General features: G+C 36.3%; 1 pseudogene; it reads left to right on the forward strand.

Moving 5' to 3' along the window:
* The first annotated feature begins 4,976 nt into the window (after positions 1-4,976).
* The window catches only part of LOC119824211, an 85,481-nt pseudogene continuing 64,008 nt past the window's right edge, over positions 4,977-26,449 (forward strand).

Below are 26,449 nucleotides of genomic sequence, written 5' to 3' on the forward strand. Positions count from 1 at the left end.
AAAGCCCTGAGGTTTTAGAGAGTCCTGATTATAAATGCAATAACTGCAGTAGTCAAATATATCTGTAGCTATATTATTATCTCAGTTTTCAGGTGAGAAGACTAAGCCTTATAAAACATGACTAGCAAAAATTAATATGATGGTGAAGCTGAGGTGTAACCAAATGATCTCTCTGATTTTACACTTAGACATGTTACAACTCCAGTTGTTACCATCTCTCAATGTTTTAAGGCAAAGTTCATCTTAGTGTAGGTGAAGAGAAGATGCAGAAAACATGGATGGGCATGGATATAATTGTGTTAAGTGAAATAATCCAGGCACAACACAAAAGAAAACAAAACAAAATAGATGTTTTCTTAAATGGGCAACTAAGAGGAAGGAAGAAATAAAGAACATGAAAATTAAAAAGATATAATTAAGGATGTGGAAAGGGAAAAGATGTAAGAGGGAGAAAACTAAGGAAAAGCAACAGGAATGATCAAATTGTAGTATGCACAGTGTAGAAACACATTTATCTTACATTGTACAATTAATATACCAATAAAATTAATGCTAACAAAAATGAAAAATACTGCCGGGCGGTGGTGGCGCACGCCTTGAATCCCAGCACTCGGGAGGCAGAGGCAGGCGGATCTCTGTGAGTTCGAGACCAGCCTGGTCTACAAGAGCTGGTCCAGGACAGGCTCCAAAGCCACAGAGAAACCCTGTCTCGAAAAAACCAAAAAAAAAAAAAAATGAAAAATAGTATGGAGTGAATTGTGCCCTCTCAAAGTTCCATATTACAATCCTAAACTCCCAATGTTTTTATAATAGAGCTATCCTGTAGGAGGTAAATATGAGTACACAAACTGGTTATGTTGACTCCTCTGGAACTCTGAGAAATTTTGGCTTTAGTATTTCATTATAGTAATATAGGAAGAAAAGAAGAAAAGAATTCTGCCACTTATAAACTCTAAAGAAAAGGTAGAAGAACATTGGTAAAGTCATTCTAACTAGACTTAGTTTTCTGGAGGATTCTGTTTTCATGCCAGATTTAGGTATCTGTAGGCTTTTTGATCTCCCGTCTACTTCCTCACCATTGAATCATCTCAGCTGCCTTGTGAGAAAAACACCTTGGCAAACACAAGACTGACAATATGTTAAGACTTAGGAACTTTTTGTTGCCAAAGGATATAAAGAATAGATGTGGAACTTTCAGCAACCCAATTATCAGAAAAAAACACATTTATGAAGGGTTAATTAATAGGCAAATTTAATTTTGAAGCCACAGTAGAATCTCCTGTTCTTGGCTACAAAAAGAGACAGACACTTGGCATTTCCCCCTCTATGCCAACTTCAGCCACTTGGCAGAGCTCTCCTGATTCAAAATGATGAAACAGGATCAAAATGGGGCTAAGGGGTAGAACAGCATGCACAATTAGCTTGAAAAAGATAAGTATGGGAGAATAAAGCATTCTCTCTGTACTAACACATGACAATAAGATGATTCAAATACACAGATAATGTCTTTTAAATTCCTACATTTCCAGGAAAGTATTATCATTGGCTGCTCAGCTACAAAAGCTATCAATTCATGCTGAGGCAGGATAACCAGATCTCTCTGCACTATAAAATGTCTGCAATATATCCCCATGCAAAACGCATTATAAGCCTAATCCATATCATTGTTTCTAGTCAAAGTGAACTTACTGAAAATATATTCTACCTAATTGTCCATCGTAGTTTCTTATTAGTAAAGCAATTTAAAATTTTAATAATAACTTTTGAAATACAATATAGTATTGGTACATATTTAGAAATTATATGAAAGTTAAGACACATTGTAAAATCTGAAATAAAAGTATGGTGGTAAAATTGAGAGGCTATCTAGTGGTAGTAGAGCCACTTTGAATGATTTCTTCAAAAATCTAAGTTCTTGGAAATCATATGCAACATCATTAGTGAAGTGGAGAAATCTTGCCACCAAATGAGCATTAATTAATTACAGTTTAATTTACTAAGGTTGATTTAATGTGTAAGATTTCCAAAACAATAAGCTGAATTGCCTTCAGTCAGCAGTGTGACAGCAGTATGAGGGTGTGGCTGCTGTGTAAACACAAGAGACTCCTTCTTTCTTGAGATACGATTCTTAATAATTCAAGCTAATTCGTTTCTTTCTTTCCAGACAAGGTTTCTGTGTGTAGCTTTGGAGCCTGTCGTGGAACTAGCTGATTCATTAGTTGTGCCACAGCTGCCTAAGTCCTCATGCCTAACTAAAAATGAAAGGACAGACCTTTTTCTTTACATTATTTCTTTTCCTATATCAATTGCAATAATTTTATGCAAGCCCCTGTGACAAACTAAATTCAGCTCCAGTAGAATCAATCTTATGCAAGCACCTTGCTTTGATGTAGAAAAATTTTAATGAAAAGTAAACCTTTCTATCAATTTTACCCATGAAAATCTGCTTTTAAAACAATATTTAAAAAATAGCATGCTTTATTACATTATTTTTAAAACAATGATTTGCCTGGAAAAAGAACATAAAATTATTGTTATTTTAGTCTCCATTACTCAAAATTCCACTAGTAAAAATTGCATGCAAATAAATAATTTACAGATGTTAAAGTTTTGGATTTTAAAATTACTTATTTTATCACGTTTTAATCATGCATATGTGGGAGGGTTATGGTATGCAGATGCAGGTGCCCATGATGGCAGAGGCTTCACATTACCCTGGCAATGGAGTTCTGTGTCTGTGAAACGGTCAAGAAGCTAGGGTGCTTTGCAAGAACACTGTGTGCTCTGCACCACTAAAGCATCACCTTACCCTCCACTTGGCTTGTTATGACAGTCTTTCCATAACTCAGGAAAGGAATGGTGGGATCTGAATTCTAGAACTCAAATTACCTATGTGCTAAGAAATCTATTCCACAAAAGTCATGTCAGGAAGAATGTATTTCCTCTTTTAGAGAACTTCAAGATGTAAATTAAAAAATGCAAAGCATGACATAATAAAATCACCTTCACTGGCCACTATGAAATCACTAATTCATGCTGACACAGAGATTAGAATCTCTCTCTTCTAGGGAACTTTTGAGATACATTCCAAACATTATGCTTAGCTCATCCATCTACATCAGAGTGTATCTCATAAACAGGACTTACTCTGAACATATTATCATTATACTATCATCGAACCTCAAACTCTACCCAAAATGATCACATATTATTAAATAACTCAGAACTCTTCAAATCAATTTTCGAGCTATGTGAAAGCATCATGCTTTCATTTGAATCACATTGGGAAGCAAGATGACAAAATATATTTTTTATATTTTTTTTTTAGTTTTTTTCCAATCTATTTCTGCCTAATCTTTTTTTCTTGAAAGTGTTTATGAGTGATGAGTATGCACCCTAATAACCATCTTGATGATTTTTTCCACATCAGTGAGAGGGACATTGAGAGTCTGATCTTAGAGCACACACTCAGCTCTCTTTGCACATCTACATGGGCTCAGTTTCACTACTGCCTCACTATAAGCCCAGACAAAGCAGTTGACCTTTCTATTATTTGTTGCTCCATGTGTAGAGCAGTGATAATACCTGTTGTCTTCTTCCCCAGGATGCTGTGAAGATTAAGGAGGTAATAGTAATAAAGGATTCTGAACTCATGAGAAGAAAGACTTCTTTGCAAAGCCTGTAAGAACCTTAAAACACTTCTGTAGGAGACGGATTAGTCATGTTGGCAAACACGCTATATCTTCTGAAGACAGTTCGCGGTGAATTAATGATGAGCAGAGATCCATTTCTCAGACTATACAACTATACATTACAAGGTATTTATATAATATGTATTTTACCATTAGAGAAACAAGAAAGCTTGTTGAACAGTTAGCTGTCATCTTGTTTCTTTTTCTTTGAAATGTACACAGGAAAAATATTAAATTTAAAATACATAATAAAATGCAAATTTTAATTTCATCTGATCTTAAAATATTCAAATTAATACAATTTTATTACTAGTTAAACTTAAATTATTATAAACCTTTTCTATAGAGTGTCTGGTTTTTAAAGTGTCATGAACGATGAGCTGTCTCTGTTATTTCCATATGTAAGTCAGATTTTCAGTGTAAAAGCTATCTTAGTAAATACTGGAAAAGGTTTGGAATAGAAAATAACATTGCATCTATTATCATTGCTAAGAAGTTAAAATTCAAATGGCCTTGAACATTCTGGCATACTCTTGAATTGTTCTTTTTTGTTTTAAATTTTTATGAATTAGGGAAAACACGTTTCTTTAAAAATACATTATTTGCTCTTTTTTATCTGTCCTTGTGTTTCTGTTAAATAAACTAAAACTGGGGCTCAAAATAATGGGAAATACAGAACAATTTGCATTCAAAATCTTTTATCCCACTATTTCTATAGTTTCCTCTGTTGTTGCAGCATGTATAAAATCACAGCCTTAGAGGATCTATCTTATTAATATCCACTTATTTCCCAGAACTTATCAGTTGGAGTAGTAAATTCTATGTTATTTGAAATTAACCGTAGAAACACCAAAGCAAGCTTCTTAATCCTATAAAATGATTGTTTTAAAAAATCTCTCTTTTCCTACTAGGACCGGGTTACAAAACAACAATACAAAACAACAAAAATGAAAAAACCCATTCACTGAACTCAACAGCAGTTTACATAATCTTGCAGTTTTGGAATTTCTGTCACTTTTTACTTAATCACATCATTGCATATCTTTTGAAATGCTGGTTTATGGTCATTTATGTACCAACTGTCTTATGGAAAATACTCATAAATATATTTAAAATATTAATACCTTGAAGTAAATCAACAGATGTCTATAGGAGAAAATGTTATAATGTATATAACAAAATGGCACTTGTGTGGTTTTATTTTTTTATTTAAGTTTTTTTAAACAACTTCTTATATTTATGTTATACATATGAGGGTCTTGCCTACTTGCATAGGTGTACACCATGTGCATGTCCTGTGCCCATAGTCATAAGGAAGAGAACAACAGATCTTTTGGAACTGGAATTGAGACAGTTTTGAGCAGCCATCTATGTACTGGTACTCGACCCAGGTCTCCTCCACAAGTAAGTGCTCTTAACTATTGAGCTCTCCCCAGACCATCACACTTCTACTTTGAAGTTACAATTTTAAGAAAAATTAGAGTCAAATTGGAACTAATTTTCCATTTTTTTGCTTTTGTTTTTCCTTATTGTACTCCCATGGCCTTGTGCAAACTAGAAAAATATTTTCTTCCTAAGGTACACTCCTTAGTTCTGATGAGAAGTGGCTGATTTGTTATAATTTTTAGAAATTAAATGGAAATCGTGAAGGAAAAAATTTAAAGAAGAGAGGAGCAGGAAGAAGAGGAAGAGAAGCAGAAGGCAGTGATGGTAACATTTATTAAATAAACAAGTGGAAATTGTTCTAGTTAAGGGAGAGACTTCCCAAAGAAGTCAAAAATTGAGCTGGTCTTAAAAGTTCCCATTTGATTTCTCACCAGATGATAGCAATACCTTTCAAAGGACATAAATTCCACTACTCGAACTGTGCGCTTTATTCCACAGCCATGTGTCTACTTAAATTTATATTTACACTGTGAAATGCTTGATGACATACAACCAAATATTTACCTGGGTATGTGTTGGCCTACAATTAACAAGGCACAATGAACAACTTTTTACAAATGAGGTACCAAAGCTGTTGCAGACATAATTCAAGAGACATTGACTTTTGTTTCCCACTTCTTTTTTTTCTACTTTATTATTGTTGTTTATTAAATTACGTGTGTACCTTAGTGCTTGGAGATCAGAAGACAAGTTGCCAGATGATCAAACTGTCTTCAGGTTTGGCAGCAGAAACCTTCACTGCTGGCCCGGCATCTGCTGTTTTCTCTACCTGTTTTCTGAGTGGACAGGATTGAGTAGTCGTGTCTAAAGTATTTATTTCTCATCATAAATGCATTCTAGGGAGAGATGGCTCAGCAGTTAAGAGCACTGGCTGCTCTTCCAGAGAATGGGGTTCAATTCTCAGCGCCCACCTGGTAGCTCACAACTGTCTGTCACTCTAGTTCCAGGGGATCCAACACAGGCATACATGTAGGCAGCTTATACTTATACATAGTGAGCTGACAGAGTGCTTTGTCTGTATGTGCTCTGTCCTTGTCTGGCTTAAGCCATGTTCTTTCACTGATATTTAGCCGCCTCTCTCCTCCTACATTGTCCATAAGATGTTCTCTGTACACTGTCCTTGTCATTGGAGTGTACCAATTTCTCTGTCTGGCCACAAAGCTTCCTTTACAGAGACGTTCAGTTGATGAGAAGCATAATTAAGCCTTGTTTCTTAGAATATGCAATACTGAATATCTGATACTTATCTTCAATATTTTGTTGTAAAACATTGTAGGAACTTAACAGTCACGTTAGGTTGCCAAATACATGTCTTTGTAAGATGGAAGACCACAATATCAAAAAGATTCTGATCCTGAATTGAAAAAATCTACTAGTGGTATATAGAAAAAATAAACACTGAATGTGTGACTGTTTTTAAATTTGGGGGATGTTTAGACTATCCCTTAGTATTTCAATATACCAAATCTATTAACTTGTTCCTACACCCATCACTATTTTCTTTATCTCTACAAGCTTTAGGCAAAGTGTATTGTTCCAGTAGTAATATGGTCTCTTATCTTAAACAGCAAGGAAATACATAACCCCATTATTCCTTTGGTGGTTTCCTTCTCTAAACAAAATTCAAAATTCAATACAGAGTTTTATAAAATTGTCATTAATACTTTAAAACAGAAGTATAAGTACATGAAGTTCCAAAGCATTTTCTATGCCAAAGGTTTTGGGTTTTATTTTTTTGACAGTCTCTCTGTAGTTTTGAAGCCTGTTCTGAAACTAGCGCTTGTAGACCATGCTGGCCTCAAACACATAAAGATCTGCCTACCTCTGCCTCCCGAGTGTTGAAATTAAAGGCATGTGCCACCGCTGCCCAGCTCAAAGCTTTTTTTATATCAATAAAGCCCATGTCTATATTCCAACACTGAAAGTAAACATAGCGTACAGCTGTAGGCAAATCAATAGTTTGGCTTTTTTGTTTGTTTGTTTGTTTGTTTGTTTGTTTGTTGTTTTTAATCAGGGAAAGGATGTAGAAACCAAATAGTATGTGGTTATGCCACTGAACTGATGATACGAAGGTTATAATAGAAGGTTACTGAGAGAGAAGCAATGGGCAGATGATGTTTACTGAATGGCCTACGCAGGGACAGGGCTGTCTATGTATGGCTATCAGAGAAAAAGAATCCCTAGGATTCTGTGAGTTAAAAAGAGTGAATTTCTTATGATGCCGAAAAATAACATGGTTCTGACCTGTCAGACTGAGAACTCTCCTTGAAAAAAGGAAGCAGTGAAAGCTACTCTTAGTTCCTTTCAAACAAAGGCAACATAAAAGGAAGGAGGGAAGGAAGAAAGGAAGAAACAAAGAAAGAAAATATGATATAGTAGCTTATGAGAGGAAATGTTCTATGAAAGAAAATTATTTAGATTACATTTTTAGAATAGAGTTTTAATCTGTGAACTAAGTGTAAAAGCCCTATACCCACAATATATATTATGCAATCATGAGGCTACTGTTAATACTATTATTTTGGTTGTTTTTCTATTATTGTGTTTAAAACCACAACCAAAAGCAACATTTGAAGGAAAGAGTTAATTATCTATTATATATCCACATCTACCATAAAGGAAATCAGGACAGGAACCCAAAAGCAGGAACTGATGCAGAAGCCATGGAGGAATGGTTCTTACTGGACTGGTCCTTGTGGCTTGACCTATTTGCCTTCTTAAACAAGCCAGGGCCTCCTGTCCATGGATAGCACCACACACAGAGGACTGGACTCTTCTACATCAAAATTAATCAAAAGAATGCCCACAGAGTTGTCTACATATCTGATGGGGTAATTTATCTCAACTGGGATTCCTTTTCCCAACTAACTCTAACTTTTATTAAGCTGACCAAAAAAAGAACAAAAACAACAAAAAACAAACCCAATTAGGATACTGTTCATCTCATTTGAATTGTTTTATTTGCCACTATAAAATAGACTAAATGGTTTGCCTAAAGAAACATTGACATTTATTTCAAATATTAAAGAAAAATATCAAATAAAATTTAATAGATCTACATAAAGGCAAACAATTTGGGAAATTACTAAGGGGTGCTTTATTCATTCACATCTAGAAGGCATTCACCTAAGCTGACAGAAAGTAGAGAAGAAAATGGTTTGAATGTTTGAGAAAGAACTTTTAGTGTTTACAAGAGACTTTCTATGTAAAAGGTCTACACTGAGGTGTGATTTCCAGAATAAAGTACCCACTCCACACTAAAATCATTATGAACTCCAGAAAAACTAAGTCTATTAACTAGCTTCATGGCCTTTAATTTATCTTTAGTCTCCCCACCACCACCAACATGCCTTTGACTCATACACACAGACAGACAGACAGACAGACAGACAGACAGAAGACTGACTGACTGACTGAAACAAGTCTTTCAAATTCACAACATCTTTTGAAGCAAATATCACTATTGTACTATAGCAAGAAAATAAATTCAGTGTATGACTTTTCTCTCCAAACTCTGGTCACTCTGTAGACAACAGGCCTCTCTGGAATTCATTTGTAATTATGAAGCAAAACATTGGTACCTGTGGTAGTGGGTTATTGTATTATCTGAGGTTTCCTTCAAAATCAATATGACACTAGAAATGCACAGTGTGGATGAAAGAATGGAAACTGTAATGCTTATACAGAACTTATACAATCAGTGCTAGAAATGTAAGTTTTTAAAAACTTGAAGGTGGATCAAATGGCACTTTGTATCCATGGTGGCAAGCATGGGAGAAACATCCTTTACATAAAGTCTTTTGCTTGAAATCATTACTGCTCTGTAAGAAGAGGGAGAAACTCCACAGATGGTTGCTCTGGGATGAATGAAATGAGGAATAGAATAGGATATATGCTGCTGTGTCCCACTCAGCCTTCACTGTCATCCTGCTACATACAGTAAGAATGGATGACATCATCTTATGGAAAATGTCGAGTAGAGTAAGAAGAAGAATAATGCATTTAAAAGCATATTTGTCTTTTAATAAAATTCCCCTTTGAACTTGATTATGTGAACTTTACTGTGACTGTTTGCCACTATGATAATCAGAAATCACATATGTTAAGTGTATGCATATGGATATATGTTTAACTCTGAATATTACCCCAAATGAAATGATTCTTCTTTTCACAATCCTTTTCAGTTGTAGAACAAATTGTTGTAAACTGGACTATGGATTTGTGTTCTTCCAAAACATATACACTGAATTCTTAAAGTGTATATATGTGATGGTGTTAAAATATAAATTTGTTTCATGTTATTAGGTTATCAAGACCCAGGTGGATGTAGATAAGATACTAGAACACGCTGGGCGGTGGTGGCGCACGCCTTTAATCCCAGCACTCAGGAGGCAGAGGCAGGCGGATCTCTGAGTTCGAGGCCAGCCAGGTCTACAAGAGCTAGTTCCAGGACAGGCTATAGAAACTACAGGGAAACCCTATCTCGAAAAAAACAAAAAACAAACAAAAAAGATACTAGAACACAAAACTCCCATCCTTTCTCCCATGGGAGGATTCACAGGCATGGTCCCATGTTCGAGGAAGCATGTCCTCAGCAGTCATTACTTCTACTAGGACCTTGATCTCACTCTTTCTAGGCCCAGGTGGGCGAATTACATACCTGTTTATTATTAACTCCCCAGCCCATGTTATTTTATTTAAGCAGCACAAATAGACAGTTATTTCAGGACCTGGACAAATATCAGATTAATTATATTATACTTTTTTGACGTGAGGGTCTGGAAAGAGAGATTAGCTACAATTTCTTTCAATGGCTGAAATCAAAATGCTGGCCATGCTCCATTGCCATCTAGAGTTTGGGATTCTTTTTGAAATCTTTTATGTTGTTGGAGAGTTGTTAAGAGTTTGTGTTTGTCTAGCTGCTTTTCTATAAGAAGCTATGAGCTCACACAATCACTCACACAGCACTTTAGCTCTTCCAGAGCAAGGTATCGACACTGATTACACCAGCTATCCTCAGGATCACCTTTCGAATTTGGAGTCACCTTAGAATTGTGAATAACTGGCAGATGTATCTTAGGAAGGACAAATAGGTCAAAATTTGTTACAGCAGCTTTGCAAAATATCATATATTTCCACTAATCACTTATGTTTGCACAAATAGTGAGGGAGATGCATCAATCTATGTTTGTGTGACACGGCATGATTCTCTACTCAAAAGTAAAGAAATGAATAAATTATCAATATGTAAACCAAGTAAATTATTGCGGAATTTCTTAAGTAGAAATATATATTATAAATACAAAACTTCATCATTTCTAATTTTCTGAACTTGCTTTCACCTTACACATTCTACTACATATTCCCTACATATCGTACCATATATGTGTGTATATACCTGATTATCCATAGAAAAATTAAAATTAAAGACAGATATAGAAAGATGAGTTCCTCAAAACTGATGTTATCCTCTGAACTATTTCTTTTGAGGCTTGCATAATGAATATAGCCACTAAATGTTTTAGCATTTGTAGTCTCAATATAATTCATCATTGAACATCTTGACCTATAATTTTAATTTATAAATATGAGTAAAGGTATTTTATATGCCTTACCCATGCTATAATATGTATTAAGCTATAAATTCTTATGGTTGATACATGTCCTTTATTTATCTCTGTATTTTTGACTACATGTACCCTCTCTCATTTATTGTCACTTCTATGATTTCTTGAAACAGAAGAGAAGAACTCAGACATTTTATGTGTTTATGTTTCCAGTTATTGCACACATTTTTTAGCAGGTCTCGTAGCAACACAATTGGGAAAATACCACAGCACTACTGGGCTATTTTATGAGGCAATAATCCTATTGCTTATGAGCAAACTCGATTACAGGCTTACAAAACTACAGTGGGAATGCAATTACCTTCAAAGGTTGTTGGTTGATCTTTCATTTGTTTTAAAATTATGTCCAGTAAAGATATAGTTGGAAGTCAAGATTCTTCAGGTACCATCTAACTGAAAATCAAATTAACAAGTCACAAATGAAAATACCTGTTGATCTCTGTGTCTTGATAGTCCCCAAATTACTACTTGTGAACTTTCCTTTATTTCATTGACCTAAATTATATGTGTACCTTCTACCTCTTAAGTAATATTTTATAAATTCTCTGTGCCATGAAAAATAAGTTCAAAACATTACAGCTTCAACAAATTTCTTAGCCAAAGCTGCTAAATTTGTAACCCTGAATTCCAAATAAAAGTTTTATAAGATCAGATTTTTTTTCTATACAATCATAGATCTTGAAATTCTAGAATTATAAACCAGTGTCATTGAATCTTAAGTTTTTTCCCCTATCTTAACTTCCCCTTTGTCTTGACTAAAATGCAGAAACTATATGAGTCAATAAACGTGCTATAGGCTACAGAACATTTTTTTTTTTGCAAGAAAGGACACACTATGACTGAAATAATCCAGAGAAACCAACTACAATGTGCAGTCTTGTTAGATGCTACAGTATGCAAGAGGGAAGCAGGTCATACCCTACTTCCTTTGTTTTATTTTATTTTGTTTTTGGAAACATCTTTTCAAAAATATTGTTTGTGTCATTTTATATATCAAAGGCACTACATATCAAATCCTTATATTTGACATAATAAGCTTAAATTTTTATCTTTCTTTCTAAATCAGAAAAGTTATCATTTAAAAAGCCAAGTTGAAATATTTCTGACACATTCTACTATTTCACTTCTGATTTATAAAACTTTGTTATAATCCTTTAGCTATATTTCTTTTAAGTAGGATCCTTTACTGATATTCATTTTTATTATTTTCCTAAACATGTGCTATATATATAGATATTTTCCTACACATTTTTGGCTCCTGCATCTCTCTGTAAGTGTGAGCATTCTCTGCCTGCAATATTATTTTTGACTTATCAGATAAAATTGATGGTCTTGAGCAAGTGATAGTGAGCTGTGGACTCTCAGGTTTACTCTAGTTTATCATTTGTTTTTGTAAATAAAATTTTGCTGTAACACAGACATGACATTTTTTCATTTTTTTTATTTAATATTTTAAAAATTTCCATCTCCTCCCCTCCTCTTCCCCTTTCCCTCCCCTCCCCTCCACCCACACCCCCCACTCCCTCTCTCTCCAGGCCAAAGAGCCAACAGGGTTCCCTACCCTATGCTAAGTCCAAGTTCCTCCCAACTCCCCCCAGGTCCAGGAAGATGCTCAACCAAACTGACAAGGCTCACACAGAGGCCGTCCATGCTGTAGAGTCCAAGCCCATCGCCATTGTCCTTGGTTTCTCAGTCAGCCTCCACTGTCAGCCACACCATCAGCCACATTCAGAGAGTCCGGTTTGATTGCATATTCCATCAGTCCCACTCCAAGTGGTCTTGGTCATCTTCCGCCAGTTCCGTCCCACCGTCTCAGTGGGTGAACGCACCCCTCACGGTACTGACTTTCTTTCCCATGTTCTTCCTCTTTCTGCTCCTCACCAGGACCCTGGGAGCTCAGTCCGATTCTCCAATGTGGGGCTCTCTCTCTATCTCCATCCATCGCCAGGTGAAGGTTCTATGGTGATATGCAAGATATTCATGAGTATGGTTATAGGATCTGGCCTTTTCCGGCTCCCTCTCCTCAGCTGCCCAAGGAACTAGCTGGGGGCATCTCCATGGATACCTGGGAACCCCTCTAGAGTCAAGTCTCTTGACAACCCTAAAATGGCTCCCTTAATGCTTCCCTGCTCCCATATCCACCCTTCCTATATCCCAAGCCTCCCATTCCCCCAAGCTCTCCCCATCCTCCCCTTCAAGCTTTTCTCTCCCCATCTCCACTTGCCCCCATCCCACCCCACCCCCAAGTTCCCATGTACTCATTCATAATTGGTTTCTAGCCATCAAGCCTATAATTCGTGATCCTTGAGAAGATAATAAGGTGAACCCAAAGAAAAACATATAGTTATCCTCCTGGATATTGGAAGCAGACAAGATTGCCGGACATGACAGATTTTTAAAAATATTTTCACTGTAGTGGCTTTCATGTAGCAATAACAAAGTTGTGAAGTTTATGAATGAGATTCTATGACCTGAAAATTACAACGTACTTACTATCTGCCAGATCACTATTATGAAAGAAATTTCAACTAAATGAAGATTGTGAATACAATACCCATTTCTTCACAACATGGAAAATATTTTGGTGGTTCTCCTAGACTTTCATCAGATTTTTGGTAGGATACTATAGTATTCACAATAGCCCAGTCACACTTGCTCTTAGGACAAAATATCTGAGAAACCTGCTTGAAGCTGGAAGGTTTACTTTGGTTTCAGTGTGAGCAGCAGGTGCATGGGGCATCTTCTGCATCTCATCGTGTGCTCAGTCAGGAAGCAAGGAGAGATGAGTGCTCAAGCTCTGCTCCATTTTCCCTTTTTACAGCCCAAGATCTTAACTCACGGGATGGTGCCAACCACAGTTTCCGTCTCTCTATCTATGAGAATTAACCAAGTTTAGAGAGTCACTCAGAGTCATTCCTGAGGTTTGCATCCTGAGTGATTTTAAAATCTATCAAAAAGACAGCCAGGATTAACCATCCCACAGGCATTTGCTTTTATCCTCCTATCTGCCTGCTAAGCATCTGAAATTCTCATCAAATTACCTGAGACAACTTCTGAAAGAAGCTACATATACCCAAACAATGGCTCCAATATTTGTTTTAAAGAGTACCCAACCTTATGTACCTATTATACAGTATGATTTATTGTCTGTCAAGCTATTGTTTAAATTAACTTAGGGAGTGATAGGGAGATAGTGCATGGGTCAAGCAATCATGAGGACAAAAGTTCAGGTTCTCCAAATGCATCCTGGATAGGCACGGGATCTCATTTAGCAACAGCACACAAGTGGGAGAGATACAGAAGCCCCAGAGGAAGTTTTCTTTTTCTTTTTCTTTTTCTTTTTTTCTTTTATTTGGTTTTTCGAGACAGGGTTACCCTGTAGTTTCTATAGCCTGTCCTGGAACTAGCTCTTGTAGACCAGGCTGGCCTCGAACTCAGAGATCTGCCTGCCTCTGCCTCCCAAGTGCTGGGATTAAAGGCGTGCGCCACCACCGCCCGGCCTTAGAGGAAGTTTTCAAGCTAGAGTAGCCTAAGGGATGGTGGGGTGAGAGTGGAGTGGGAATCTGAGTTCAGAAAAAGACCCAGTATCCATATATCAGGGAAGGATGATCAAGGAAGACACCTGGCACCAACCACAAATCACTACGCATATGCAATTACTCTGCCCCGTAAGAGCATGCATATAGACACAAAAGCATACCATACACATGTAAATATGAGCTTGGTCTGTATGACAAGTCTTTCTTCATTATGCATTCTTTTTTCCCTTAAAACAGCTTTCTAGGCTGTAAAATATGATTAAATTTGCAAGACATCTAAGAAATATATTTGTAACTTTTCCTACTATTTGATATAAAAACTCAAAGTTAATTTTGATTTATATTAGTATTCCATTGTATACATTACTAGAAAAAAATATTCATCTGTTTTCTTCTAGTCTTAAGATATTAGTCAATGATCAGCCAATATAAATTGTATCATAGGGAATATAAAGAAAAATTGAATATTCTTATTGCATAGGACAAAAGACTGACAATGTAGAAACAATGACTCTTTGCTTTTGTTTCAAATAATGCATAAGGTTTTGGAAGGCTATTAATCAACTGTTGAGAAACTTCAAGCCACCAAAGACACTATCATGGAAATAAATAGCTACCCTTCAGATATGAACCATCCATTATAGCCAGCCTGTGATCTACTGGGTAGCATAACAATGTTGAGGACTGATGAGGTGGGGACTAGATTCTCAGCAGTAAAGTAACTATACAGTCCTGGAGTAGTCTGGCCACTAGTGTTTATGGAGTGGGAATCTGCAAAATAAGTCTATCAAGAGAAGAATCAAAATAGCATTATAGGATACAAACTCCCTCTGTGTGTAAACACAGAGATGAAGAACTAGAAGAAAATAACTATGTAGGAGAACTAGTAAGGGGCTGATGATATGACATGATAAAAGAGTTCCAAATCATGAGACTAAAGTAGAAGGAAAAGGAGAATGTTAACATAAAAGTCCTATCAACCAATGATGACTTGAATTCATAACTCATATATCATGTTTTATTAATCATAGTTGTAATACCATAAAGTTTAGTCTCTTTTGTCAAGAGATGAATCTAAATCATACATTTCTTTATGACTTTCTTCTATGACAGTCTTCGTAGAACAGTTTAGAGGCTGGGTAATTCAAGGACTTTATATTACCTCTCCCCATCTTATCCCCAATGACTCAACTGTAGTTACTTCTTTGACCACAGTGAAATATCTAAGAATTTTTGAAACGTACAACAGGTCAAGAGATCTTTACAAGAATGGGAAATTCCAAAAGCCAGTTTTATTGCCAAAATCAAGTTTAAAACTCACTTTAACCTTTATCCTGGGAGCACATTGACCTCCATTCTTTGTGATATATTGGCTGTTCCACAAATACAGCAGTCCCTATTTTTTTTTTTTAAAGATGGTACATTCCATTTTGGAGATCCCATTAGGGATACACAATTTTTCACTCTGAAGGCTTACAAATTTGGAACTGTATCAAAAAATTCCATCTCTGTCTCCCTGCCAAAAATACCTTTCTATGTTAAAAATCACCTTCAATCCTTCCCTTAAAAAAAGAAATTCTAGATCATGTCGTGAAGTATGAGAGCTTGTCAGCACTCCATTTCTGTTGAAGATTCTGTCATTCTCTCCTTTCATAACTCCTGACAGAGGTTTAATTTTGCTCTTAGCTACTTGAAATCCTGAGGTTCATTTAGAGGTATATATTTCTTATAATTTCATTAGAAGATGTGTCTTGAAAATAGTTTGCTTATCAAAGAGATATATTTTATTACTATCATCTTATACTGTTTAATCCTCCCTGTACTCAATACCCTCAGATTTGAAATATTAATTCCCTAATTCACCTTCTGAAAAGTAAGCCTTTTCCCCCTTGAAATCATTATTTTTCTCCAACTGAATTGGGAGACATTTATTCATAAAACTACAAAAATTTCTAATCTTCTTTAAAAAGTTCTCTCTGACAGCAATTAACAAATGCTTATTATGTTAAAGGATATAAATTTGCATATTCACTCTCTCCTTCTATAAATATATTAGTTGACTGAGATTAAGAACTCTCCGTAGATGTTGTACTTGGTCTTCAAACATTAAATTTAAACCATCATTCTAACAGTCTGATAGCTTTCTATAAATTTAGCAACATGGAGTTAATTTGTAAGTTTGGTTAAATCTTATCAGAAGTTATATCGCTACATTTTGCTTTGTTTTCATTAACATATTGATACCTCATGTAAAAATATGAATAACAGAGCACATTAGAGACTACAAAAATACATAATGCAATCGCATAGAATTCCATGTGAAATATAATTTTGTCCACTTAGTTTATTAGCATAATATGGAGTTTTCTATAGTTCAGTCATAGAATTCTAACTGGGTATTTCTTTTATTGCCATATAACTTAAATGTTTTCAGAAAAAAATTATCAGTGCGGATACATCTTTGAGTCAGCTTGAATTGATTACTCTATAATGTAAATATCAAATATCACATTATATTCCATAAATATATGTGATTATTTTGTGTCTATTAATATAAAATCTAAAAGTAAAAGTTTCCAGTAATGTAGTTAAGGTAGTAGAAAATACAATTAAAAACAAGCGGCTGTAATTGTGTTTGAATGTGGGCTATTGAATGGTTCAGTGTAGGTCATTCTTCCCCTGTCTGTGGTGTAGAGTTCTTCAACGTGGGTCCCAGAACTTCTTTTCTCCCTTCCTCAAATACCAACAATTTCACCTCATAGGAAAATATCATTTTTGTCTGACTGTTAATGACTCACCCAGGATGAATACCTAAATCAATTTAAAACAAGATATTATTTTCTAATATTTTTTCTCTTACTACGATAGTATTTATTTATTTATTTATTATTTTGGTTTGTCCTGGAAACTAGTTCTCGTAGACCAGGCTGTCCTCTAACTCACAGAGATCTGTCTACCTCTGTCTCCTGAGTGCTGGGATTAAAGACATGCGCCACCACTGCCCTGCAGCGATGGGTTCTTATGACTCTCACCCCTTAACCTTCCCCACCCATTTTTCACCCAAATCTCTCATCTTGTATTCCTTTCCCAAATTCATCACTTTTGATTCACTGTGTGAGATGATTTACTTTTTCTTTAATGACAGAAATGAGAAACAGAATCTTTCTTTAATAAAGACAATTTGTAAATTTAGCAAATCTTGATATTTAAATTTTCTAACAAGTGGAGAGAAAAAAATGCCAGTGAGAATAAATTTAATTTCCATGGATTCAAAACAAAGGTAGCAGGTTGGGGTGTGGAGGGAGAAAGAGAAGAATACGGAAGGGAGGGAGGGAGGGAGGAAGGGAGGGAGGGAGGGAGGGAGGGACACACAGAGAGAGACAAAGAGAGAGAGAGGGAAGGAGAGAGAGACAGACAGACAGACAGAGAGAGACACAGAAACACACACACACACAGACAGAGACAGAGACAGATTACAGACCCAAATTTGCAAGATTCAACCAGCCTATTGTCTTGCTTGTTTTTTTTTTCTTTCAGTAGATCATGGATTTTAAAAGACTAAGCTCTGCCCTCACCTGAATCAGTGTGTTTCTCCCAAGTTAGACCAGTTTCTGGGTAAAACTCTTTCAACTTCATTTATAAGGCTATGGTTCAAAAGAGGACCAAAGGTTAATATTGGAGGCAAAAAGCAAATTCAGTTTCTTTCTTCAATCTAAAGAGCTACAGTTTTAATTCAAATCTGGGGTTCCTTTCCTGAATAAATATTAAAAACACAGCATTGCTTTTCAGGGTCTAGCTTCTTTTTATGGTGTGTAAAATGTTCTTCTAAGTATGAACCCTGCAAACCCAATCCAGTATCATTACCACAGGACTATGAATGAATCTACCACATAAACAAATTCTTGTTTGGTTTTGTTTTTCACCTAAGGGGTCATTTAATCACATTTTGGATTTTTGCTGTTTTTTTAGTGGACATTTATTTTAGTGTAGAGATATTCCAGAAAACTGAGAAAATAAGTGAAATTTATTTTTAACTAGCTATATAAAATCTACAAAATAGAAAGAAGCAGAAGGAATTGAAATAAGAGAGAAGAGAGGAGGAAGAAAGGAATGGTCAGACTAGAAGTGAGCAAAGGCAGGTCTGATAAGGGAGGAAGGGGGGGATAATGGAAAGGAGGAGGGCAAGGAAGATGACAAGGAGAGGGGCTGATTTTTGTCTTTGACACGTGACCAGGATCAGTTCCAGGAGGAACCACCATGTGTGGACAGGGCACTGTTTAAGCTCTGGCCTTCTGACAGAGAAAATATGAGCTCTGCATGTTTTTATGCACTGACTTGCCCTGCAGGGGATACAGAACCGGAAGATCTACCCAGCTCCATTTCCCATGGGTCACCTTTACAGCAAAACTGGCATAGCTATATTGAGACATAACATTAGTTTCACATGTAACGGGGATTAAAAAATGTGATATAATCTCATTAAAAATCAATGTATCTGCCATAGAGCAAGCATTTTAAAAATCACACACTGACATTGTTAATACAAGTCAGAAGTGGGGACACTTAAACACAGAATTGACTAGGTATATGGCATTTTACATATTCTGATTCATGTTAATGATTTATAACTTCACTCTTTGTTCACATTTATAAAACAGGTGGTGTGGTTTATTTTTGCTCACACTGACATGATTCTGCTAAGTTAGACTTCTTGGTCACTGGTAACAGTGAGAGTCAGCGAACAATTCATTAATGCAACTGAAGGTGGGAGGATTTAAGATATTCTTTGCCTGTGGAAGGGTTTCTCTTTACACACCCTGTGAGGGTGAGGAGAATGCTGATGGTACACAACTCTGTAAACATTGAAAATTTCGTATATGAACCATTGTTCTGTAGAAACTATCAACAGCAATTAAATATCTGTTGAATCTACTCTCACATCACACAATAGCCTGGCTGATTTGTAAGAGTCCAAATTCAACTAAAAGGATGCTGAGATCCATTTATCTTTTAAGGCCTGGGAAGATGTCTCACTTGATGAAGCACAAAGGCCTGCATCCATGTTAAATAAAATCAGCAAAAGCAACAAAAAAATGACAAAGATAGACATGGGAGGATCCCTAGTCCTCGCTAGACATCCATGCTAGACACGTTAGCAAGCTCTAGGTTGCCTTGTTTCCAAAAGCAAACTTGAGAGTGATTGAAGAAGACACTAAAATCCATAGTTGTCCTCCATGTGAGCACTTCCAGGTGTAGCTACATGAACTTGTGCCCATGCACGCACGCACACACATACACACACACACACACACACACACACACACACACACACACACACACATGAATACAAAAGAGAGGGTTCCCATGTTTCTTTCAACCCATTTCATGTTTAATAGGAAATTGTTTACATATTAGAAATACTTTTTGGTGCTTTTATCCCTATAAAAACTCTGGATTAAGCAGAATTTTATTTGATTTTTAGATAGTACAATAAATGTAGAAAAATAGATTTTAAGGTAACAATTTCTCTAAGCTTATGCAAACACTCCCTATATCCCTGGGGCTGGAATTTCACCAACCTGTGTGGACTCTTACTAATAAGCATTATTATGAGCTCAATGGGGCACACTAACTGCCTTTTTTTGCGTGGGCAAGGCCTTGGCCAATACTGATTTGATTCTAGATGAAGTCTGACAAAAAGCTGAGTGTGGGCTTGGTGAGATATAGGGAGACTCGCAATGACTTTGAGGCAGCACATTTCTTTATCTGTCAGCCTTGTAGTTGTGACCTGCTTGAAAAGTCAGAAAACTAAAGTGGAAGAAAGGTCTGTGAACGCAGAATTCTTGGTGAGAAAATACCACTGCTGAAAGATGAATGACCTTTATGGATTTGTCTCTTCCCATTTCTGTGAACATTTTAGAAGCGAACTTTTTCTTTTTTCAAAAAGCTAGCAAGACTGCACTCATCTCCAACTCTACAAAAGGGCATTACTTCACGTTAAATAACGTTAATGCTGAGGTTAATTAAAGAAAACATGGGATTCCTTTGTGCTATGATGTACGGACTGCTATACAGAAAGAACAGGATGGTGTTAAGGGAAAGTGCTACGTTATCCTGGGTTGTGTGTGTGTGTGTGTGTGTTGTCTATTTTTGTTGGTGGTTGTTGACTATAAAAACTTCTGTCCCTTGCTATGAAATTATCCTGTTATATCTTGTTTGAAATTGTCTAGGTCAACAGCAAACATTGTTCTCTCAAGAGTCGCTTAAGAAAAGAAGTTACATCTCTTAGGTTTTGTATTTGATTGCTTTCCCCTTAATCTGTTAATTTCTTTGGATGACGTTCTATGCATAAATATTAGCAATGTTTCAGCTACTAGGTACTCAAGAGTGAAAACGGAGGATGAAACAAAAACATAATTCCAGTTTAAAAGAAAAAGAAAACAAATTAATACTGAGATCTTCAGAAGGAAGCTTGCATTTTTGAAAGTTCTTATTTATACTTTTCTTTGAAAATGGAAGCACACAGCAGAGAAAGAATATTTATTCTCCATACTTTACCATAGTGCTTTCTAAATTCAAAAAGGAAATGAGACTGTCTTACCCTTACATGATAAGCTGCACTTTTAAAATAAAAATATTGTTATTAAAGATAATTCTCCACAAGGGCTGCCAAGTAGCTCAGCCAACTGAAAACACTTGATCCAAAACCAGATTCCCCGAGTTGGATTCACAGGTCATGAAGGAAAGAAGGAAAGAAAGAGCTACTACAAGTTGTCTGATGATCTCTGTTGGAGCCACAGCAGCAGTTTCCCCTCTACCCCAATTAAACAAATGTCCTCCACACGCATTCTTACTTCTGAAACCTGGAAGACGCCAGGTCAAGTTTTTGCTCTAGAGTGAAGACAATTGAACTACCACACATACCATTATATTTATTATTTCATTTTAATCATTTAGAGTCTTTCTCTTCAGTGAAATTAACATTTAAGGCATTTCACATAAGAGGTAATTATAAGTTAAGAGGATTACCTAGAAGGTTTTGTGTAAGCTCTCAGGATATTTTTAATTTCACAGGTGAATATTACTGCCTTTGTTTAAGATACTTTTTCTGATAGAAGATTAATTGCATTAGATTTTATCTTGCCAAAAGTATGGATGCATTTAAAGTATTTAAAATGTCCGTTTTGCAATAGAAGTGAAGACTTTGAAAGCCTGGGTGTTTTAGAATACCAATTTAATTTAGGACTGAAGTGCATACAGTTGCCAACATTGATATCAACAGCTACTTATAATGAGTGAAAAGCATTCAAATGTTGCCACTTTCTGCTTTGATTGCCACTTTAATATCATCTGTAGTTTGTGATTGATTTTCTAGCTTTTCTATATTCTTGGTATGCTCTTTTCTTATTTGATGGAGACTTAAGCAAATTAAACTCCCTTAATGAAGAGATCTGCTCTGTCCTATTCCAGCAAAGTAAACAGGTGAGTGATAGTCAAATGGCATGTAACTCAGGGCTGACCGCCTGGGGAAATACCTCCTTTACCTCCATAAATGTGTCTATGAAAGACTTATCATGATCCTTTTGCTGCCTCAATTAGATATTTTGACTACTAAATATGAAAAGTCTATACTCAGAAGCCTACAAATGTTGCATGGTTGTAATGGTGATAGTATCTAATTGTTGGCAATGCCCATGATGCAGAACAGAGCTCTTACTCTGGAAAGAATAAAGTGTGCTTATTTTGGAATCCAATGGGTAATACAATTTTAGAATACAGATTTACTTTATTTCAAACACCATGTTCCAACATAACAACGGTTCTATGAAATTTTTCAAATAATGGAAAAAAATCATAAACACACTTTTCAAATATATTGTTGAAAACATTAAATAGGCAAATTACAACTAAGTAAGAAATCATTATTACAGTGCTTAGGTATCATCTGAGATATCTTTGGTTTTGGTTGCTAGAAGACTCATATAACATAAAGGGACTTACATAACAGTAACAAGAATTTATAGTCACATAAAACGAGTAACAAATAGATTTTTCAGAATCTAAGATTCTGAGTCTGTGATATCCCAATTACCTACAGTCACTGAAGCTCAGATCAGTTAATCAGCCATGTAGAAGGCTTGTGTAATATTTCTTTCCAACCCCCCCATCACAACCAGGAGCATAACACCATTTTCCCCACCGTTGCTTGAGGACCTGTGGTGATTCTAACCCAAAAGGCAGGACTTTCTTCCTTTACTTCTTTCCCTTCTCAGGGCAGATGCCAGGATTTACATTTTACCTGCCCTCTTTTACTGTCAAACTCTGATTGAGTTAAACAGATACATGGATAGAAAAAGCAAAATGAGAGCATTTTTCAAGAAGCAATATATTTCCAAGAGAAAGAGTAGGCCACAGAAGGAAGAACATTTAACAGTTAAACGACAACATATAGATCGGGCTTTCCGATCATAATTTGGGGGTTGGCGTTTGGGGTTCTTTGCACAGCATTGGTGTTATCACTTAAATTCTATCTGTTACATGATGCTATAGCTATAGAATGGTAAACCAAAGGTCACCTTCAGATAATCTGGAATGCTTCTACGTTTACACCAGTGGTTAGAGCCATTTCCACTTAGCCTTAGGGATGTGTGGTGTGTGGGGCCTGAAGGAATGCCTAAGCTAGCCTTTCCCTGCCTCGGCAGGATTCTCTCATGTTATGCCAATGGCTTTGCTGATATCACAATGTATCTTTGCATATCATCTCTAACATCTTATTCTCTGCCCTACTCTTTTGACTTCCTGTATACCATACTCATATGGGACTCTCTTCTCTATGTATTTTCTTGGAAACATAACAACTGAAATAACACAGGTACCCTTAATACAATCAAGTTTTATTCCTCCTCCTATTTGACCCAAGCAAATGACATCAGTGACCACATGACTGTTCAGTACAAATAGTCAGGACTCATTCTTAATACTTTTCTTTTTTTTTCCTCATGGAATAGATCTACCCATAGTTCACATTTCAAGGTGTATTCTAATTACTATCATCTCTTTCCATATCCACAGCCTCTTCTAAAGAGCAGCTCTACAGATGTTTTCATTTGGATTAACACAATGCTGATCCCATATAGTCTGAGACTGTTTGCTTTATTTTGCTTTCTGCTGTTCACTGCTTGCTGGGTAACATTCCACTCCTAAGTCAAGCCAGGAAATTTGATTTCTTTTTTAATTTTTGGGATGCCATGTCTTTAATTAAAAAGCAATATATTGTAATGCTTACAGATCAAGGAGGACTCTACTGTGGTTTTTAAAAAGTAAGCAATAATGTACAGAAGAATTTTATAGAAGTTCCTGTGGATGACTCAAGCTAACAGGCAGGAAGAATTTGAAACAATCACTCTAAAATTATATGAAGTAGAATATTGTCTAAAGTCATAAGAATTTAAAACCAGATCTGTTTCTAGTGGAAATTTATGCCAGACATAACCTGAGGCAAACATTTTATTGTGACCGTAAATGATCTTAAAAAAAACTGTTCCTTTATCCCTAGGCTTTTTATTAACAGAAAGTATGAGGTGAACAGTAGATGTTATTTTAATCACCTTAATTGTGCTGTTGTTTATCATCAGACAATGAATAAATTAGGGGTATTTTCATGGACAATTCTCCTCTAGTATTCAGATCTTCACAAAGCAATAGGCTGAACTTTTATGACCACATTTGTTGGCAAGTGATCATCACTAGCAATGTGTTAACTTCATTTTTAGCTGAAAAAAATGCTGCAATTAATTTTTGTATTAATTGAACTGAAAGCACAAGTCCAGATATGTGTGCCTCAAAATTTTCTACATTTGTACCTTTACTACGTACATTTTTTTAATGTAATAGATTTACTTTCCATTTGCGTCTTACCACATTGGAGCTCCTAAATGCTGTAAGAAATGACCCTTTCAGTTAGTACCATTGTTCTTCATCTTTCCTCTTTCCTCTTTGCCTTTTCCTTTAAACCATCATCTTACTTGTACTTAAGGTTATAAGGAATCCCTGTCTTTTGGGAAAGAGACATGTTTCAAGACACCATTTCTCTATGTAATAGACCTGGCTGATGGAGGCGGGTCTTCTATCAATCTGTTGATTTCATTGGTTAATTAATAAAGAAAACTGCTTGGCCTAATAGGTTAGAAAATAGGTGGGTGGAGGAGACAGAACAGGAAGAAGGAAGTGAGGTAGATGGCTCGGACAATTGCCCTGCCTCTACAATCAGATGCGAGGATGCCAGCCAAGTCAGACGTCCTGAATCTTTCCCGGTAAGACACCACTCATGGTGTTACATTATTAGATATGGGTTAGTCAAGATGTGAGTAAGAGCCTGAAAATAATGGGCCAGGCAGTGTTTAAAAGAATACAGTTTCTGTGTAATTATTTTGGGGCATAAGCTAGTCAGGAGGCCGAAAGCAGGGCGGCAGGAATACAGGCCACAGCTCACTACACCTGGTTGTCCTGGAACTCACTCTGTACTGTAGTTCAGGCTGGCCTAGATCTCACAGAAATGTACCTTCTTCTGCCTCCCACTTCTGGGACTAAAGGTGTGCACCACCACTGCCCAGCTTCCCTGTCTTGGTGCCCAGTGTAGGGTAACTGCATCCACACAAAGCCCGAGAAAGCTTGGGAAGTAATTCTAGATGAAAAGAATAGATTTAAGTACAGCTTATTTATAGCAACATTTTTTTCAGGTGAGCTCTGCTTGCTAGAGACAAGTGCTCTCATTTAATAGAGGCTTCCTGACTCAGCTTTCGCTGCAAAACCTTTAAGCTTTTTTAAAAAAGGGGTCTGCCACAAAACACTTAAATGGTGTTGATGAAAAACTGACCACATGCTTCTTGGTTTTCAGCCATAGCAGGAAAAAAAGCCATGCCATTTTAAAATGCCAGTTTTCTGGGCCATCCTGCCAGTGCAAACTCTGACTCTTTCAGGCAGGAAGTCCAGCTACAGAACATTTGAGTGTGGTTTATGGTTTATAAGCAGCAGCTTGCTTGCTGGCAGGGACCTTGAAATGCTGTAGAGTTGTGGCAATAAACATTGCCACAGCTGGTACCTCTGCCATGAGACTGGAATCTCAGAAAGCTATGAAATGGGCTGTATTCAGCCGTCAAAGCCATGGCATTAATCCTACCCATATTGCTTAGCAAATTAAAGACTCATGTGGTCAGAAAAAGAATAAAGAGAGATTCAAAGATTAAGAAAACCTCTAAATGGTTTACAGTGTGCTAAAAAATATATGCAGGCATGGGAGAGAAAAGAAAAATATTAAAGTCCTTAAAATAAAAAAGAAAGTAGTTGGGTGTGGTGGTACACACCTTTATTCCCAACACTTGTGAGATAGAGGCAGGCAGACCTCTGCAAATTTAAGGTGTGGTGGCACACACCTTTAATCCCAACACTAGGGAGGCAGAGACAGGCAGATCACTGTGAGTTCAAGGACAGCCTGGTCTACAGAGTGAGTTACAAGACAAAGATACACAGAGAACCTGTCTCAAGAAGACAAAAATTAAAACTAAAAATAAAAGAAATAGAGGTTAAAATAAAAACACATTAAGATGAAAAGGACAAAGAGAGTCTGGATACCTTGAATTTCTTGACAGCTGAGGAAGGAGCAAGAACTGCTAAAAGACATTTAAATAGAAATGCTGCTGGATTAATCAAACATAAATATTTTTAAATGCCTTGACTTCAAAATTGAAGTAAAAATATATGTTACCTTGGAGAAGAGGTTTTGCTTTGGTTTCCACAGGAAATGGGAGGCTGTGGATTCATTCTGAGTTAAGAAAAATCAGGTTTGATCAAGGAAGACCACCTGAGAAGTTTCTGATAGGAATAGATAGCCCAGATGTTTGAGTTCTTCATCCAGAACAGATTTAAGACTGCTGCCTGAGTTGACCAAGACTCACAGGATACTCCAGTCAGAACTGATCATAATTCTAAATTTTCTCTAGGTCTCCATAAGATTATCAGTATCCACACCAGCAGGAAGTAGCCTGGAAAACTATGCCCACATTAAAAAAAAATGGACTATGGATATTTTCTTTTGTTTAGAATGTTGGTTACAAGTTGTTATGGATAATGGTCAGGAGAAAAGCTA

The sequence above is a fragment of the Arvicola amphibius genome, chromosome 10 (assembly GCF_903992535.2).
Source record: "Arvicola amphibius chromosome 10, mArvAmp1.2, whole genome shotgun sequence".
Classification (NCBI taxonomy): domain Eukaryota; kingdom Metazoa; phylum Chordata; class Mammalia; order Rodentia; family Cricetidae; genus Arvicola; species Arvicola amphibius.